Source organism: Manis pentadactyla, chromosome 1 (genome assembly GCF_030020395.1).
Source record: "Manis pentadactyla isolate mManPen7 chromosome 1, mManPen7.hap1, whole genome shotgun sequence".
NCBI lineage: Eukaryota > Metazoa > Chordata > Mammalia > Pholidota > Manidae > Manis > Manis pentadactyla.
The window spans coordinates 8,700,081-8,718,269 of NC_080019.1; positions in this window are offsets into that span (position 1 = coordinate 8,700,081).

The window sequence follows — 18,189 nt, forward strand, 5'->3', positions numbered from 1 at the left end:
GTAGGTTTAAGGGACTGACATGATACTCTAAGGGAAATCAAGGTAGGTATGACTGCAGCTGGAAAAAGGAGTCCTAAAAGGGTGTTTGTACTGAGATAGGAGGGCAGGCTTGCCAGGCTCTGGAGAACACAGGACAGTTACAGGGAGGGGCACGTGACCAAGAAAACACTTCCATGTGTATCAGAAGCATGAATAGTAGCCACCCAGGACCGAGAGAACCTTGGGGTGGAGGACAGCAGAAAATGAGCCTTGGACTGTGGGGGAAAGATGGGGCTGCATGGGCATCAGCTTCCTTGGACAGTTATGTTTATATGCATTTGTGCTTGGAACACAGGATAAATCTAAAGGAAAATCAAGAGTTAAAATATTATAGGAGCAGCTGGTGGGGTGGGGGTGTGCAGAACAAAGATCTGGAGACAGAAGATTTGATTTTTTGAAAATATCTAATTTTTCCCAGGAGACAAAAATATTGTAAATTCCATATTCTAGGAGAAATCAGTTTGTACAGGCAGTGGACTTTGGCTTTTTTCCTTCTACTATGTATGAGACTATTATTATTACCACAGATAGTATCTTAAGAAAAGAGATTTTTCAATTGAATTAATGTTCTAAAAGTAACTTTTCTGGGCTTCTTAGAAAAGCAACACATATTTATTATATGTAATTTGTCAAGTAAAGATAACCAAAAAGAAGAAACTAAAAATAATCTTGCCACTCAGATCAAAACTGTTAACATTTTATTGCATGTCTTTCCAATTTTTTCTGTGCATACATGCTTATCTTCACATATATATGACTAAAGTGGATCACTTGGCATATACTCTTGTGTAATCTGCTTTATCCATTTGAAAATGTATCAGTTATATCTTCCATTAATTAATAAAATGGCAATAAGTACATATCTATCAATAATCACCTTAAATGTAAATGGACTGAATGCACCAATCAAAAGACATAGAGTGGCAGAATGGATAAGGAAAGAAAACCAATCTCTATGCTGCCTTCAAGAGAATCATTTTAGACCCAAAGACATACACAGACTGTAAGTGAAGGGATGGAAAAAGATATTACATACATAATAATGGGGAGAAAAAAGCAGGAGTAGCAGTACTTATATACACAAAATTGAATTCAAAACAAAGAAAGTAACAAGATACAAAGAAGGATATTACATAATGATAAAAGGGTCAGTCCAAAAGCAGGATATAACCATTATGAGTGTCTATGCACCCAACATAGGAACACCTAAATATGTAAAACAAATACTAACAGCATTAAAGGAGGAAATAGATTGCAGCACATTCATTTTAGGAGACTTTAACACACTACTCACATCAATAGACAGATCCACCAGACAGAAAATAAGTAAGGAAACAGAGGCACTGAACAATAATACATTAGACCAAATGGCCGTAACAGATATCTACTGAACACTCCATCCAGAAGCGGCAGGACACACATTTTTCTCAAGTGTACATGGAACATTCTCCAGAACAGATCACATACGAGGCCACAAAAGAGCTTCAGTAAATTTAAAAAGATTGAAATTGTACCAACCAACTTCTCAGATCACAAAGGTATGAAACTAGAAATAAATTGTCTAAAGAAAACAAAAAGGCTCACAAACACATGGAGGCTTAATAACATGCTCTTAAATAATTGATGGATCAACAACCAAATAAAAACAGAGATCAAGCAATATATTGAGACAAATGACAACAATAACTCAACACTGCAAAATCTGTGGGATGCAGTGAAGGCCATGCTAAGAGGGAAGTGTATTTCTTACCTCAGAAATAAGAACAAATCCCATACAAATAGCCTAAACTCACAATTAATGAAACTAGAAAAAGAAGAACAAATGCGGCCCAAAGTCAGTAGAAGGAGGGACATAATAAAGATTAAAGCAGAAATAAATAAAACTGAGAATAAGACAATAGAAAGAATCAATGAAAGAAGGAGCTGATTCTTCAAGAAAATTAACAAAATAGATAAACCCCTAGCTAGACTTATCAAGAAAAAAAGAGAGTCTACACACATAAACAAAATCAGAAATGAGAAAGGAAAAATCACTACAGACACCACTGAAATACAAAAAATTATTAGAGAATACTATGAAAAATTATATGCTAACAAACTGGATACTCTAGAAGAAATGGATAACTTTCTAGAAAAATACAACCTTCTAAGACTGACCCAGGAAGAAACAGAAAATCTGGACAGACCAATTACCAGCAATGAAATTAAACTGGTAATCAAAAAAACTACCTAAGAACAAAACCCATGGACCAGATGGCTTCACTGCTGAATTTTACCAATAAGGGGTTAACATCCAAAATATGTAAAGAACTCACATACTTCAACAATCAAAAACAAATAACCAAATTAAAAAATGGGCAGAGGACCTGAACAGACACTTCTCTGAAGAATAAAAATGGATTGCCAACAGGCATATATAAAGGTGCTCCACATCACTAATTATCAGGGAAATGCAAATTAAAACCACAGTGAGATGTCACCTCACACCAGTTAGGTTGGCCAATATCCAAAAGACAAGAAACAACAAATGCTGGTGAGGATGCGGAGAAAGGGTTGCACCCAACATAGGAACACCTTCTCCAACACAGATTTCAGTAATGGTATCTCAGTGGTTTAATTCGTATTTCTTTCATTATTCATGAAGTTGAGCACATTAAAAATAAGTGGTTTTTGTCATAACAGTTCTTACTTTGTGAATTGTCTGTTAATGGCCCTTACTTATTTGTTTATTGGAATGTTCATCTTTTCCTAATTAATGTATACTTGCTCTTAATATTGTGAGGCTATGTTATTTTTGAAATAGTTTTGGAACTACTTCTCTCAATTTGTTACATTTCTTTTTGTTTTGCTGTTTTGTGGTGCACAGATATTTAAAATTTTTAGTTAGTTAAATCTAGTATTTTTTTTCCTTTAATGTCTCTGCTTTTGGTTTAATATTTAGAAAGTTTTCCCCTACCACAAAGTTATATAAATATTTGTATGTTCTCTCTTCTGATCCTTTGGATTTTATTTACTGCCCTACATTTTACTACTCCATCTGGAAATCATTTGAATGTACGGATTGAGGTAAGGTTCTAATTTTAAATTATTTCCAACCACCTGTTTCAATACTATTTTTGCATAATCCATTTGCTTCCATATTGAATGTTCTGAAATGTCTTTAACTCATGATATATTCTTGTTCATATACTGCTGCTCTGGGAATTTCTTTTCTGTTTCAATAATCCACATTTTTACTCCTGATCCAGTACTATTTTAATAAGTGTTACTTTCATGCTTTAAGATCAAATAGAATAAGTCTTCTAAAATAATTTTTCTTTTGGTTCAAATATATTAAGGTCAATTCGTGATATTTTCTTCCAGAAAAAAAAAACTTTAGAAACAAATTTCTACTTTCCTAAAAATGATATTGGATATTTTGTTGGAATTTGGCAAAATTTCTTAGTCCAAACTGGGGAGAACTGAAATTGTGATTCATTAGATATTTTCATCCAGGAATAGCATGGCTGTTCTCCAATTATTGAAGTATCTTTCAGACTCGTCCCATGGTAGTTTTATAGCCTTCTTCATATAGAATTTTGGATATTTTAATAATGTAATACTTGGGTATTTTATATTTTATGTAAATGTAATTTTTCTAGCTTATTACAAATATTTTAGAAAAATTACATTTGTATATTTTATAATTAAGCACAAATTCCCACTAATTCTTAAATATGTTTAGTTAATTTGGTGAAGGAGGTGGTTGTTTTCAGTTAGACTATCATCAGTTACAAATAATGATGATTCGTTCCCTTCTCCAATACTTACACACTGTATTCCTTTTTCTTGTACATTGCACCTGCTGGAACCCCCAGAGAAAAAGCACCAACCATGAACAGTTACAGTGGGTGTCCTAGTCTTGATCCACACTTCAATAGAAATACCTCCAATGTTTAAACATTAAGTGGAATATTGGTCATATGATTGAGAAGTGCATATTTATCGTATTTAAGGAAATAGCCACATTCCAGGGCACTGAAAGTATAATAGAATCAAGAACAAATCAATTTTGTCATTACTATGACAGTCTGTAGCAGCCATAACACTGTGTCTCTCAGATCTTCTCCTGGAGTCGGGGGTGGTGTAGATACTTGGCCCACAGCCCAGCTGCTGTGTTCTGAATCCTCTAGTGTCGCTCGCATGCCACGCTTTCTGTGGGCTGCTCCTCGCCAGTGACTGAGGCAACAGGTATATAGAGTTGTTGGGTTGCTGAGATGCACGGGGAATCTCTGCTAGGTGCCGTTCTTTCCCTTGAGGTTCCGTTATCGCCTTGCCCAGACTTTCCTAGAACTCACTGCAGCCGAAAACTCGTTCTGTCAAACTTCTCCCCTTCCTTGCTGCTCTCCTGTACAGGGCCGGGCTCTGCCCCTGGGCCTGATGACTTGCCTCTCTTCTGGTAACTCCTTCCTCATTTGCCTCTATGGGTGTTTCCCCAATAAATCTCTTGTCTCTCCAATCCCACCTGCAATACCACTGGGCCAATGAGAGAATTAAATGAGATGAGGAAGGGAATTGTCCAGTGACGGAAAGCCTCAGGAAACATTAGCACACAAAAGCATCAAGTATTATATTTTATTGTAATGTTTAATTCTCTTCTATGGACACATCCATTCTCTTCTTCCCAGGTTATACATTTGTGGATTTTTAAAGTATACTTACCAGTAATCTGTCTATAATGTTCTCTTTTTTATAGAATCAGCTCTTGGATTTACTTGTACATTTACTTATTTTAACTCATTAAGTTAGTAATTTTCATTTTCTTTTATCAACTTCATCTTACCTTACTGAAGCTTGTTTTGTGTTTCACTTTCTAATTTCCCAAACTGAATTTGCAGTTCTTTTATTTTCATCCTTTCTTGTTTAGTAATGAAAATATTTAAGGCATTCAATTTTCTAGGAATATGTCTTGGTTGGAAACTCATTAGTTTTGATATGTCTTCATTGCTGCATTTTGCAAATAATTGGTAGTTGTAGTTTTGATGCACTCCTGGATCTAGGAATTATTTATGAAAGGATATAATTATTTATATGTGGGTTATTAATTTCTATTTTTATTACAATATTTTTACAACTACATCTTTTACAAACTTTCTTTTTTTGAATTTACTGAAATTATTTTGTGTCCTAATATATGACCAGTTAATATAAATGTTCCATGGTTTCTTGAAAATAAGGGACAGTTTCTATTGCAGTATTTGAATTTGCTACATGGTATAGATGGTCCCTAACAATGGTTAAACTTACGATTTTTCGACTTTGCAATGACACAAAAGTGATTCATACTCAGCAGACACTGTATTTCTAATTTTGAATTTTCATCTTTTCTGAGGCTAGTGATATGCAATACAATATGCTCTTCTGGTGCTGGGCTCCCAGTCAGCCACGGGATCGTGAGGGTAAACAACTGATACACTTCCAACCATTCTGCACCCAGACCACCATTCGGTTTCCACTTTCAGTACAGGGAACTACATGAGATATTGCACTTTGTTATAAAATAGGCTTTGTGTTAGGTTGTTTTGCTCAACTGTAGGCTAATATGAGTGTTTCAGGTTTAAGGTAGGTTGGTCTGAGCTCAGCTGTCTCGTGGAGTTAGATGTACTGAATGCATTTTTGATTTATGATATTTTCAACTTACAGTGGTTCTATTTTTGTAAGTCAAAGAAGATCTGGATAGCTACTGAACCAATCTTATCCATTATATTAATCTCCGTAATTTTTCATTTTCTATTTTTTCTTCTATTTCCCCTTACTACTCTTTCTATAAATTTCTCTTTGCATTTCTAATATAATGTAATTTACTAGCTCATTCATTCATCCTTTCAAGACTATTGAGTCCTACTTAGGTGCAAAGAACTCTGCTAGGGCTTAAATTAGTAAGAAAATAGATAAGAGCCCCTTTGTTCTTGGGACTTACATTCTAGTAGAGGGAGACTGCCAATAAACAAGATAAATAAAACAAATAGTACACTAGATGGCGATAAGGATTATAGAGAAGAATAACGCAGGGAAGGAAGACAAGCTGTAGTCTGGGGGATGGAGTTGCAACTTTGAAAAGGGTAACCAGCAAAGGCCTCATTATCAAGTGATAGCTGAGCAAAGATCTGAAGCAGTTGAGGGAGCTAGCCTTGTGGCTACCTGAGAGAAGAGCATTTCAGGCAAAAAAAATAGCAGGTGCAAAGGCCCTGAGGCAGGAGCATGCCTGGTGTGTTCGAAGGAAGTAACCCAATGTGCTTGGTGCAGAGGGAGGTAGGGAGAGTTGTAGGAATGAGTTATTCTGCACATGACATTCGTGACATGTGTTCATTGTGAATTATACCTTCTACCAATTTCAGGGGGCCTTCCTGGTTCATTTAAAGTTGTTTATGCCAAATTCAACTTTGATATTAATAATGTAATCTTTGTTTTCTTTTAGCTTATCCTGCACAATATGACTTTATAAAGCCCTAAACTTTTCAGTTATTTATATCTCAAATGTGCTTCTTAAACATAATTGGATTTTAGTTTTGATAGAATTTAACTGTCTACTTTTAATTTCCCTAAACCTTTTAATGGTCAGATTGGCGTAAATGGTATCGTTGAGCACCCCACCCCTTCAAAGGCAAGAGGTTGAGTCCAGTTACATGCCCCCGACCTTCTCAATAATATAAATAGGCATATAAATTGGGGTTTTACATTTAGATAATATTGTATCTATCATATGTATACATCTTATAATTATGATATTTATTATATCAGACATGATTTTCACTTTTACCCCATTCTGGACTCTTGCATCTCAAGGGTGCCTGGAACCATTTCCAGTGTGGCCTAGATTCAGGGACATACGCAGCGCACCCAGGTTCTCTCTTTTTTCACTCCTCTGGTGCTCTCTCTCAGTGATACCCCCACCCCCACAATTTACTGTAATACATCCCAGAGGGGTCACAGGGTGCATTGCCTCAGTTTATTTACCATATCTTTTTTATGCATTCTCAGAATCAGCAGGGTCTTCCAGAGGCTTTGTCCCATCCAAGTTGTGTGCTCTAGTTTGACCTGTCAGCTGCACTCTTACCATATTTGCCTAATCTAGCATTTTGAAACTCACTCCCTCTCTTGGATTGATGCTGAGCAGCCGGCTTCTGTATCCTTGCTACAGTTCTTACTTTTCCAAAATTATCAGGCTTGCTCACCATTACATAGGAAATGAGACTCACTGGATTTTAAACCACATCAATGAACAAAAATTTGATTGACACAATTTCAGATCTTACTTTGCTTTAAGAAACTACCACTTGGCTAACTTTTATGTAGTAGTGAGAATATCCCCAAGGACCTGAAAGACTACTTAAATACCATGTACATTTCCAACTACGTATCTATTTGAGACGAGCTTATTTTTTTCCTTATAGTTCAACTAAAACAGCATATTGCAACAGATTGAATGCAGAAGCAAATATGAGCATCCAGCTGTTTCCAGACTTAAAGAGATTTGCAAAAATCTAAAATGATGCCACTGTTCTGTCTTTATTTTAGAAACTATAGGCACATTTCACAAAAATTTGTTATATATATTTATAATCAGTTTATTGTTCTTTTTCTTTCTTTTGGTATCATTAATATACAATCACATGAGCAACATTGTGGTTACTAGATTTCCCCCCATTATGAAGTCCCCACCACATACCCCATTACAGTCACTGTCCACCAGCGTAGTAAGATGCTATAGAGTCACTACTTGTCTTCTCTGTGCTATACTGCCCTCCCCGTGCCCCCTGCCAACATTATGTGTGCTAATCGTAATGCCCCTTATTCCCCTTCTCCCTCTCTTCCCACCCACCCTCCCCAGTTCCTTTCCCTTTGGCAACTGTTAGTCCATTCTTGGGTTCTGTGAGTTTGCTGCTGTTTTGTTCCTTCCATTTTTGCTTTATTCTTACGCTCCATATTACTCTTCTTAAATGAATTAATACTTTAAAATTTTCTTGTTCTTGATTTCTAGTATGGTAAATATCCATGAATGCAGTTCACATGAACAAAAGCTTTTAGGAGCCATGAATCAATTAAAAAATATATAAAGAGGCCCTGAAGCAGAATAGTTTGAGAACTTTTGGTTCTTCTTTGAGAGAACTGGTCTAGACTACATAAATTAGATGGGTCCAGTTCACTTCATCTGGGACATGATCCCAGAGTTTTTGTCCAAAGCTCTAAGTAGTAATAAAGTATTTCTTTGCTTGTCATTTCCCTGTATGTGTAAGCATACAGGGAAGGCCAACTTGGTAGCATCAATATATATCATGACTTTTCAGGACCTCAGTTCAAGAGACATGGGTCTTTAATTCAGAGCATCTGTGGGTGGCCAGGTAAATCAGAACCACCATGACTGTGTGAGAAGTTAGCTGGTGCTCAATCGCTTGGTCTGTTTATAACCAGAGTTTTTGTTGACACCCCTCTGGGCTTCTGAACCACAGGACCTGAAATGAAATATATTTGCAGGCTGAAGATGGTTCCTTGTGATGAAGAGCTGGAATTAGAGCGGAATACAATACATAAAATTGGATTGAAACATTCAGTTCCCGTCTCTAATTGTTTTAACAGAAGGGAAACCTTTGTTGCTATGCAAGTGCCTTTAAAAACTCAGATAGCAAGTGCTGAATTTAGACTTGACCCTCGATCTTGGCTTGATGATATGTCAAGTTTTCGTGAAATACACTCACTCAAAATCCAGAGGCCACTTGAGAAACTTCCAAAGCACAATATCCCTGGGCATTTACTGACATGCTTTTCTGCAGAGTCTCGCTTGTGGAGTGAAGTTTGCAAAGAAGTATTTTCAGATTCTTCTCTCACTTGATAGCCCCAAAGGGAAATGAAATGTACCTTCAAGGGCTGGAGCAAAGCAGCCATCCTTGCCCTGCTACGCAGTGGTTGCCAAGGTGACTGACAGGTCACTGGAGGGTGGAATCCTTGCTATTTTGAGGGGAAATGGCCATGGAGCTCTTGGGGCCTCCTGTGCGCTGTGCTGGTTTGAGTTGAAATTGCCCCTTTGCCTGGTTCTTTCCCTTCTTACTTGCATTAGTGCTCTTCTTGGAATTGCTAGCACTTTCCTGAAAACTTGAGTAATGGGTTCACTGGGCCTACCCTGAGCCCAGAGAGACACCTATGTCCCCAAGTTCATATCTTGGGCAGAAGCAGGCTGCGGAGTCCACCTGAGTCCTTCAGGTTCCCAAGTGACAGGTGGGCCATTCCTGGAGATCTTGAGCTGATGAATGGGGAGCTAGTTGCTTAGGCTGTTGAATGGTCCTGTACTCTCTCAGACTGTACATCTTGCCCCAGCGCCACAGTGCCTCTGTGTCAAAAGTCAAATACTCCAGATCGAGCCCTAGATCATGATGTATTAGAGAATGTATTAATGTTGTAGTCAGTTTCTGCCCCCATTTCTGCTCTAATAGCTGTGTGTCTTTGGGCCACTCATACAATCTCTCTGAATGTGTTGGCAAACACCCCATTTCAAAGATTAAAATGATTGGCTATTTTGCAAATGAAAGTAACTTCTGCAAAATTACGTTTGAGATTGTTTTCAAGGACACAATGCCAATGCATTTTGAGAGAAACATGTAGGATTATTTATGGTTCCATCATAAAAGGAAGCCGCTGTTTTTTTTCCCAATTTTTGATTTTGTTGTAGATTAGAGGAGGGACATCAGACAAGACTTAGGCTGTTTGAGAAGACTGAGGGTGTGTGGGCACCTGTTGGCAAGATCACTGGAAATCCCTGCTGTCCATGTGTGTCCTCCAGCATTATTCTTTTCTAGTGGTTCCCAATAACGGGGCTGAATTCAGTTTTTGTGGGGGTCTTGTGGTTTGTCACAATGAGAGAAGATGAGTTGCTGGCATTTAGAGCTGGGTGGATGGTTGATGGATGCTTCTGTAATGCCCTTGGAAGTCTTTTTATTTTTTTAATGTTTATTGAAATGTAATCCACAGGCGTACAGTTCACCTATTTAAAGTATATAAATTCACAGAGCTGTGCAACCATCACCACAATTTTCAAACATTTTCATTACTGCCAAAAGAATCCCTGTACTCATTATCTATCACTTCCCATCCCACCTCCCATCACCCCCAGCTCTATGCAAGGATGAACCTACTTTCTATCTCTATAGATTGCCTTTCATGTACAATTCACATAAATGGTCCTTTCTGACTGGCTTCTTTCCCTTAGCATAATGTTTTCAAAGTTCCTCCACATTGTAGCATTTGTCAGAACTTAATTTCTTTTTATTGCACAATAATATTTCATTTTATGTATAGACCACATTTTTTTTTATCATTCTTGAGCTAATGGACTTTTGGGTAGCTTACTTTTTGGTGATCACGAAGGTTATGTCTGCTACGAACATTTGTGTACATGATTTTGTGTGGACACATGGTTTCAATTCTCTTGGGTTTATACCTAGGAATAGAATTGCTGGGTCATATGGTAACTTTATGTTTGACCTTTTGAGGAATTGTCAGACTGTTTCCTTAAGCATATCCACCATTTTACATGCTCTCTGTCAGTGCATAAGAGTTCCAGTTTCTCCACATCCTAGCCAACACTTGCTATTTTCTGCCTCTTTGATTATAGACATACTTCTGTGCATAAACGTAGCATCTCATTATGGTTATGATTTGCATGGAAAGGTCACTCAGGCATGCTTGCCTCTTCCTCAGTCTGCCCACTCTGTACCTTGCCACGACTGGGGAAGGCTCCTTCGCATCTTGTGGAAGTCTCTCCTTGCACCTCTTGCTGAGCCTCATGCAACCAGGCTATCAGCGGCTACCAGATGGCACAAAGCATGGCATTTACGTTGTCCTCAGTCCTAATACGTACCGTGCACAGGCGCAGTAGACCTGAGGCATTACACAAGAGCTATCGCAGTCATGATTTGTCACGGTGCTGAGGTGGGAAGCGGAATCCCATGCGAGGTGAAGCTGGCTTGTGACAGAACTGAGCTGACCGCCCAGAAGCCATCCACGCCCTAGTGTAGATTTGCTCTCCCCTCCCACCTCTGCGCTTGGAGTGGGAAGTGTTCAAGTGGGCTTTTAAAAATTGGAATTTGGCTGAAAGTAAAAAGTCTATTATACATGTTTAAAGGGAAGGAAAGAGATATGGAGGTGAGTGGACTAGAGTGTCATTCACAATTTTCTTGGTGTGTAATGCAATCATAGTAGGATTGGGTGCAAGTAGCCATAAATGATCTCTCTCTGGTCAACACAATGAGCAAATGAAAAACTAAAGGGGAAGGGGTGAGAGGACTGTGTGGCTCTTTAACACCTTTACCTGGGTCATGAGTTTTGAGTTCATTAATTTCATGACCATTTGACAATACTGAGTGAGTGCCACTGACACAGCCACGGACACTCCTGGTGGGTTTGTGATCATCCCACGAGGCCTTCAAAGTCTTTCTTTAGACACTTCTTATTGTGAAATGATGATGTCAAAATAGATTCATAATCCCCCAGGGAACAGATTCCTGGGAAAGATGCTGACGTTTTTGTTTTAAAAAAATAAGAATGTGGGAAGTACCCATGGAAATGTTCCCATAAGAGATTAGTCACTGGATATACATTTCTTATTTTATTTGCACTAATATTTCCCATCAATAAAAAAATGGGGCTGCTTCTGGTTCTTGTTGCTGCTTTCAGCTCTTGCGTCCTATGATGGGGTCTAGTTTAGATGAAGCCAGGCAAGGCCTAAACACATCCATCCAGGCCGGCCAGCCCGGAAAACTAGCGAAGTGACAGCCTGGATGACTCTCAGTAAAGCATAGTTTCTTCCGTGTATGCGTTCCCTGCACAAACAGCACCGTGCCCGTTGGATACGAACTTGTCAGCGACCATGTGTCTACACTCTCCTCCCTTTCGGCAGTGGGAATCAGTTACCGCTGCAGCACGGTTCCTTACTGGCGGCTTGTGTCTTTGCTTCACTGCTCTATTGATTGTAAGACTGTTGAGCAGGGTTCAGAATCACAGCTCCCGTCTCCAGAGCTGCTTAGAAATCAACCAAGAGCGTATTTCCAATGTGATTACACCTTCCCTTGTCTGAAGTGAAATAAGGCTGGTGGGTTACCTTCTAATTTCCTTAAGTAAAGAACGTTTCACAAATACGATGCCTGTATCATGCATGTGTGTGTGTGTGTGTGTGTGTGTGTGTGTGTGTGTGTGTGTGTGTGTTCACAGCCAGCAGGTAATGCTGTCGTTATTATCACAGCTAATCACCTTGCTTGTTTAAGCCGAAGTGGAGAGCAAAGCACGACAGGGAGCTGCTCCCAGTCAGGATGCCCACCCTGAAGGCACCGCACAGCTTTCCTGCTATGGGAGGTGTGGGCTGTGGAGCCGAGTGGCCTTAGGTTCAGGGAGTAGGTCCACACTGCTGAACAGGACTCCCCTTAGATCTTGTACTTCCTCATTAGTAAAAACCTTCCGATTGTTAAAAAAAGTATGGAGGGTGATTGCATATTTAAGATATGTCATAGTAGTTGCACAAAACATGGTGTCTCTCTTTTATCTTTTTATAGGATTATTATGTGAGACGCTACGTTGTTCCTCCATTTCCTGAGGAAGCAGTGGCTAAGTGAGTAGTTTCTAGCCCCGGCTGGCTTAATTTGTGGCCAGCAGTGTAACCTCAAGTCTTTTCTCCCTTGGTCTGGAATCTGTCACAGTAAACTCACACCCTAAGCACATTTAATTCATTGTGTGCATGTGGTGGGGGGATCGCTGCTGGGGACTGCCATGGTCCTCTACGAAATGATGCCCACTCCCCACAGCACATGCTCAATGGGAGATGCAACCTACTCTTCTCTAAAAGGCATCCGTTCCTCTTTGCTTCTTAGAGCATTGATGTGATTTTAGTGTCTGATACATTTTTAAATATGACGTGACCTCTAAATAGCAAACAAACACTGGCGGTCAACTGAAGAAATAGCTCTAATGCTGGAGGGAAAACTGACATTTTTGCACTTAATTGGATTGTCAGTCTGCTGTGTGGCTTGAAATATGAGCGTGCTTACTCTGCTTTGTGGGCCACTTTGGGTTTTTCAGTAATATGTTTTACAGCTTACTGACCTACATGTCATTTTTTGCTTTGGACTTGGAATCTAGTCCTCTATAGCTGTGACAGTCGTGCCAAAGTCCTCTCATTCCCAACTTTCAATTAGCTTGTAACTTTTTCAGGTAACAAGGATTTCCAGAATTTTAAAGAATCCTTTGGAAAAATTTAAATCTGTCTGCTGATGCTAACTCTTTTATGTTCTGTCCAATCTTACTCATCACAACAAAACTTGCCCTTGGGTGCATTTCCCTTGGAATCATGGAGCTGCAGAATGTCTGAGCTAGAGGAAACCTACTTCTTTTTCCAGTCTCAGGCATGATTTGTTCAGGGTCCCACAGCGAAGTGGAGGCAGAGGCCCAGAGCTTTTTGTTAGAAGATCAAATATCTCTGGTAAAATAAAGACATATTAAAAGTAAACCACATTCATCCATTGAAATATTCATTTTTCAAATGACTCAAGAGAGGGCTTCCCATGAAGGATGCACTGGGACAAAAACGCAGAAAAGTCCAGAAAACAACATGCTCAGAGGGGACAGGCCCAAGTAAAGGGCCACACTGAGGGGTCTGGGCATCTGGGGGATGTAGGGAGCTAGGGGTCTCCTCCAAAAGACAGAGACACTGAACATTCAGGTCCTGCCAAGGATGAGGTTATACCTTAGAAATAGAGACAAGGTGGGAACAGACCAGCCCTCATGAAGACTGGCAGTTGCCTTGAATCATCTCAATCCCTGACTGCATTCAGGCGATCTTCCCTTACCCTACCTGCCTGCCAGAAGAAAAGCAAATCCTACCTGAGATGGGATGCTATCATGCACAGCCTCTACAGGTTTTCATACATCATGCCCAGCACCCAATAAAAAAAGTTAGTAGGCACACCAAGACACAGGGCAATATATATGAAAGCCAGGGGGGAAAGGCAATAGATAAAAGACCACAGACAATCCAGATATTGGAATGATCAGATACTGATTATTATAATGATCATGATTAATATATACAAAGAAAAGATGACAAGATTGAAAATTCCACCAGAGAACTGGAACCTATAAAAGAATCGGGAATTTAAAAACACTACAACTGAAAGTAGAACATCAGTAGTGGGTTAAAAAGCAGGTTAGATATATCCAAACAGAGACCTAAAGAAATGGAAGCCATATCAGTAGAAAATATACAGACTGAAATCTTGAGAGAAGCAAAAGAATGGAAAATAGAAAAAAGGGTAAATGGACCATAAACAACACGGAGAAAAAGTTAACATGTAATTGGATAACCAGTTAGAGAGGAGAGAGAGAACAGGACAGAAGCAGTATTTGAAGATATATTAGCTGAGATGGTCCCCAAATTGATGAAGGACTCAAATCAAACATCTGATGCATACAACTAACCCAGAAAAGTTTGCATACAGGGAATGCACACTTGCATCTCAACCAATAAAGCTGTTGAAGTCCAAAGACAGAGATAATCTGCAAAAGATACAGAGGGAAATGATATGCAGCTGATCTTTCAACATAAACAATTCAATTAGAAAGTAATGAAATAACATCTTAAAGTGCTGTAGGAAGTCACTGCTTATGTGGAATTATATATGCAGTGAAAATACTCTTCAAAAATGAAGGAAAAATAATTTCAGATGAGCAAAACTTAAAGAATTTGTCACTATCAGAACTGCACTGAAAGAAAAACTAAAGGTTTTTTCGTGCTTTCCAGGTAGGAAGTATAGAAAGTTAGGAAGAAATAGAGAGGAACAAAATATGTGAGTATATATGTCAGTATATATAAATGAATATTAACTGTATAAGTCAATTAAAATATGCCTGTAAGAGAAGAGAGGGTTGTCTGTGGGAGGTCTTGTCCCATTGGCGGGACCCCAGTCACGTGTGGGCACCACTAGCGAGGCTGGGAAATGTAGTCTCGAGCCCAGGAAAAAGATGTGGAAGTGAAGCAGCAATACTTGAAGATATATTAGCTGAGAATTTTCTGGAATTGAAGAAAGACACGAATCTTTAAACTGAAAATGTTCTGAATTCTGACTTCTATACAAGACAAATGAAAACAAACTCACACTTTGACTCTTTATAGTGAAAATGAAGGTCATTTTTACCAGTTTTCTTACAGCTTCCCCTTCCTTTTTTTTTCATACTTGATACTCAATTTTGATCCATGACTCAGTTGACTACTCTGTCTTTAGTAGTTTTTTGTTTTTTGTTTTGTAAGAGTGGTATAGTTTATATGACTCCAAGTCTGAAAATGGTAGTTGGCCCCACATACAAGTGGCTACTTGGCCGACTGCCTCTTTTTGTTCTCAAATCTGTAGAGCAGTGATTCCATACAGGAGATGGGTGACTTCCCCCACCCCTGGGGACGTGTGATGATGTCCGAGACAGTTTTGCTTGTCACACTGGAGGGTGGTGCTATTAACCTCCAGTGGGTAGAGGCCAGAGATGCTGCTCAGCATCCTGGGATGTGCCCGACAGCCCCCCATTGGCCCTGTTGTCAACAGTGCTGAGGCTGAGAGGCCCTGCTCTCACCCCTGCCTCGGCGGTGTCATTGTCCTATGACCATGAGCTCTGTGGAGACGTCTGAGGTCAGTCTGAATTTTTTTTTTAATTTGTAGCAGGGTGGGTGATAGGAGTTTGTGAGATTTAAAAAAATTCATACTTGACATGTAACAAAATTTCATGAGGCTAAGTCTAAGTGTAGCTCTTGACTTTGAAGATTCAAGTTTTTCTTGGGCACAGAGTTTTCACTGGCTGGTTCCTGCCCCTGGGGAAGAGGATCCTTCCAACGGTAAGAACCTGCAGACTGGTCTGACTCCTAATCGTTTGCCTATGACACACTTTCATCACTGCTGTCCTCACACCTCATTGGACACCCCAGTCCTGCTTGCTTCCAGAACCAGAACTTTAATTCATGTAATAAATATTTGGCAAATGCTTACTCTGTCTCAGGTACTATTGTAGACTCTGGGGATGCAGCAGTGGATGAAAGATGAAAAAAATTCCTGCTTTCATGGAGCATATTTTCTTAGTTTTTGGAAAATGTGCCTGGACTATGGGATTACCCTCCTTGGAGCCAACCTCTGAAGCTGGACCATTTCCACAGCGCTCATGTCCTTTGGTTCAGACTTTTTCCATCTCTCACTAGTCCCAAGTTTCTAAGTTCTCCTCTGCTTTGCTGAAGTAAATTATAAATAAAAAGCAACACAGATAGAAAGAGAGGCATTATCAGAAGTCTAATGCCCGGCTGGGGCTGAGTGAGTTGGGACAGTGGTTTGATTTCTAGTTTAGACAAATGTACCTCATGTTTCCAATAGGAATAGGCCCGTCGGGGTCTTGTTCAATGACTTGCAAGGTGACAGTGAGTTCCCAGGAGTGTTGTGGCTCCATAGTTTAGGACACAGGGTGTGGCTTCCGGTGTCAGTTGACTGAGCTCAGGAAACAGTAGGCAGCTTGGAGGTTCGGCCTGGTTTCCCGTCTCTCTATTCTCTGGGGTCAGCAAGTCCGTATTCCAGGCATGCTGTCCTCCTATCCCCAGGTAGCCATAGCTACCTACAAACGTGTCCCTCCAGAAAATAGGCAACAATAGTTCTAACAAATCTAACAGGATATATTTGCCACATATATAGCAAATTCAACATATTTATACTTGGATGACTGACTTTCAGAGTTTCACAGTCTGAGCTTATCTCCTGTATGAATTTCTATTCCACATACACCGTCCAAGGTTGCCAATGAATACTCAACCTGGCTCACCTGGGTTGGGTTTCACATCTCACCATTCTTCAGCTGCCCTTCAATGGGAGGAAAATTAACTTCATAGGATAAATCCTCTCTTGAGAAGCCACATGGCAAACACCTTAAGCAGTGTGTGTGGCCAAAGCCCTGGATGTTTAGAAGTCCCAAACCTGTCTTTGCTTTATGGACCATGCATTGCCTTTATGAAGTCCAAGGCCAATACTTTGAATTTGGCATGATGAACTGAAACCCTCTGCTTTTGGAGGGAAAATTCAGAGATAAGAGCGAAAGTACACATTGGTGATGTCCTTTGTCCACATAGCTCAGAAAGATTCCTTTAATATTAAAATGGCATCTTTTGCAATACCAACAGGCCCAGGAAGGTTAATGAGTTATTAGCATAACAAGGGAATTCAGGAGCAAAGCTCAGTTAAAGACCCAAGATCTTAGCACAGTTTTCCTATTCCCAGCACTCCATCCTGGGACCAGATCTTACTAACCCCTTGCCCCCAGCTAGTAGGAGGCTTTCCAGGGAGGGCTGCTGGGATAGCAGGTACGGGATACAAGAAGGGATAAAGGCCACTATTTCATTTAAGAGTTTTACATCCATGAAAATAAGTGAGATTTGTGTATTTACTTTTCCATAATCAGCTTTGTTACTGATAAGCTCATAAAATTAATTGGGTAGATATTCATCTTTCTCTTGTGTCTGAAACAGTTTAATAAGAGATGGATTATTTATCTGCTCCTTGAAGTTTTGGAGAAAATAATTTATAAACCCATCTGGGCGTGATGCCCTGGGAGTGGGTGGGTTGGGGGAGACTTGAGCACTGATTGAATTTTTAAAGTGGTTGTTAATTTACTCATGTTTTCTGTTTGTCACTGAATCTATTTAAAGCTTTTTATATTTTAAAGAAATATGCATTCTATCTAAACTTTGAAACTTCCTGGTATAAATTCACTCTCAGTATCTGTAACTATGACCCCTTTTTATTCATGATATATATATTTTTGCCTTTTCTTTGTTTTCCTTCACTAGTCTTATCTATTTTATTAGTTTTTCTTTTTTTTGTAAGTGCTGATTTTTGGTTTTGGTGTGTCTGTCTTGCAAGGTGAATCCCCTCTAGGTTTTTAACTGATAGATCAGATGGGTCCCTATGTGGGTCTCAGCCTGTCACTACCACCAGGGTGTGGGATGAATTCCGCATCATGGGTTTGGGGAGGAAGACTCCAGGGGAAAGTGCCATTCTTACCGCATCATATCCAGGACGCGTGCTATGAACGTGACCTCCATGCTGACGTTCA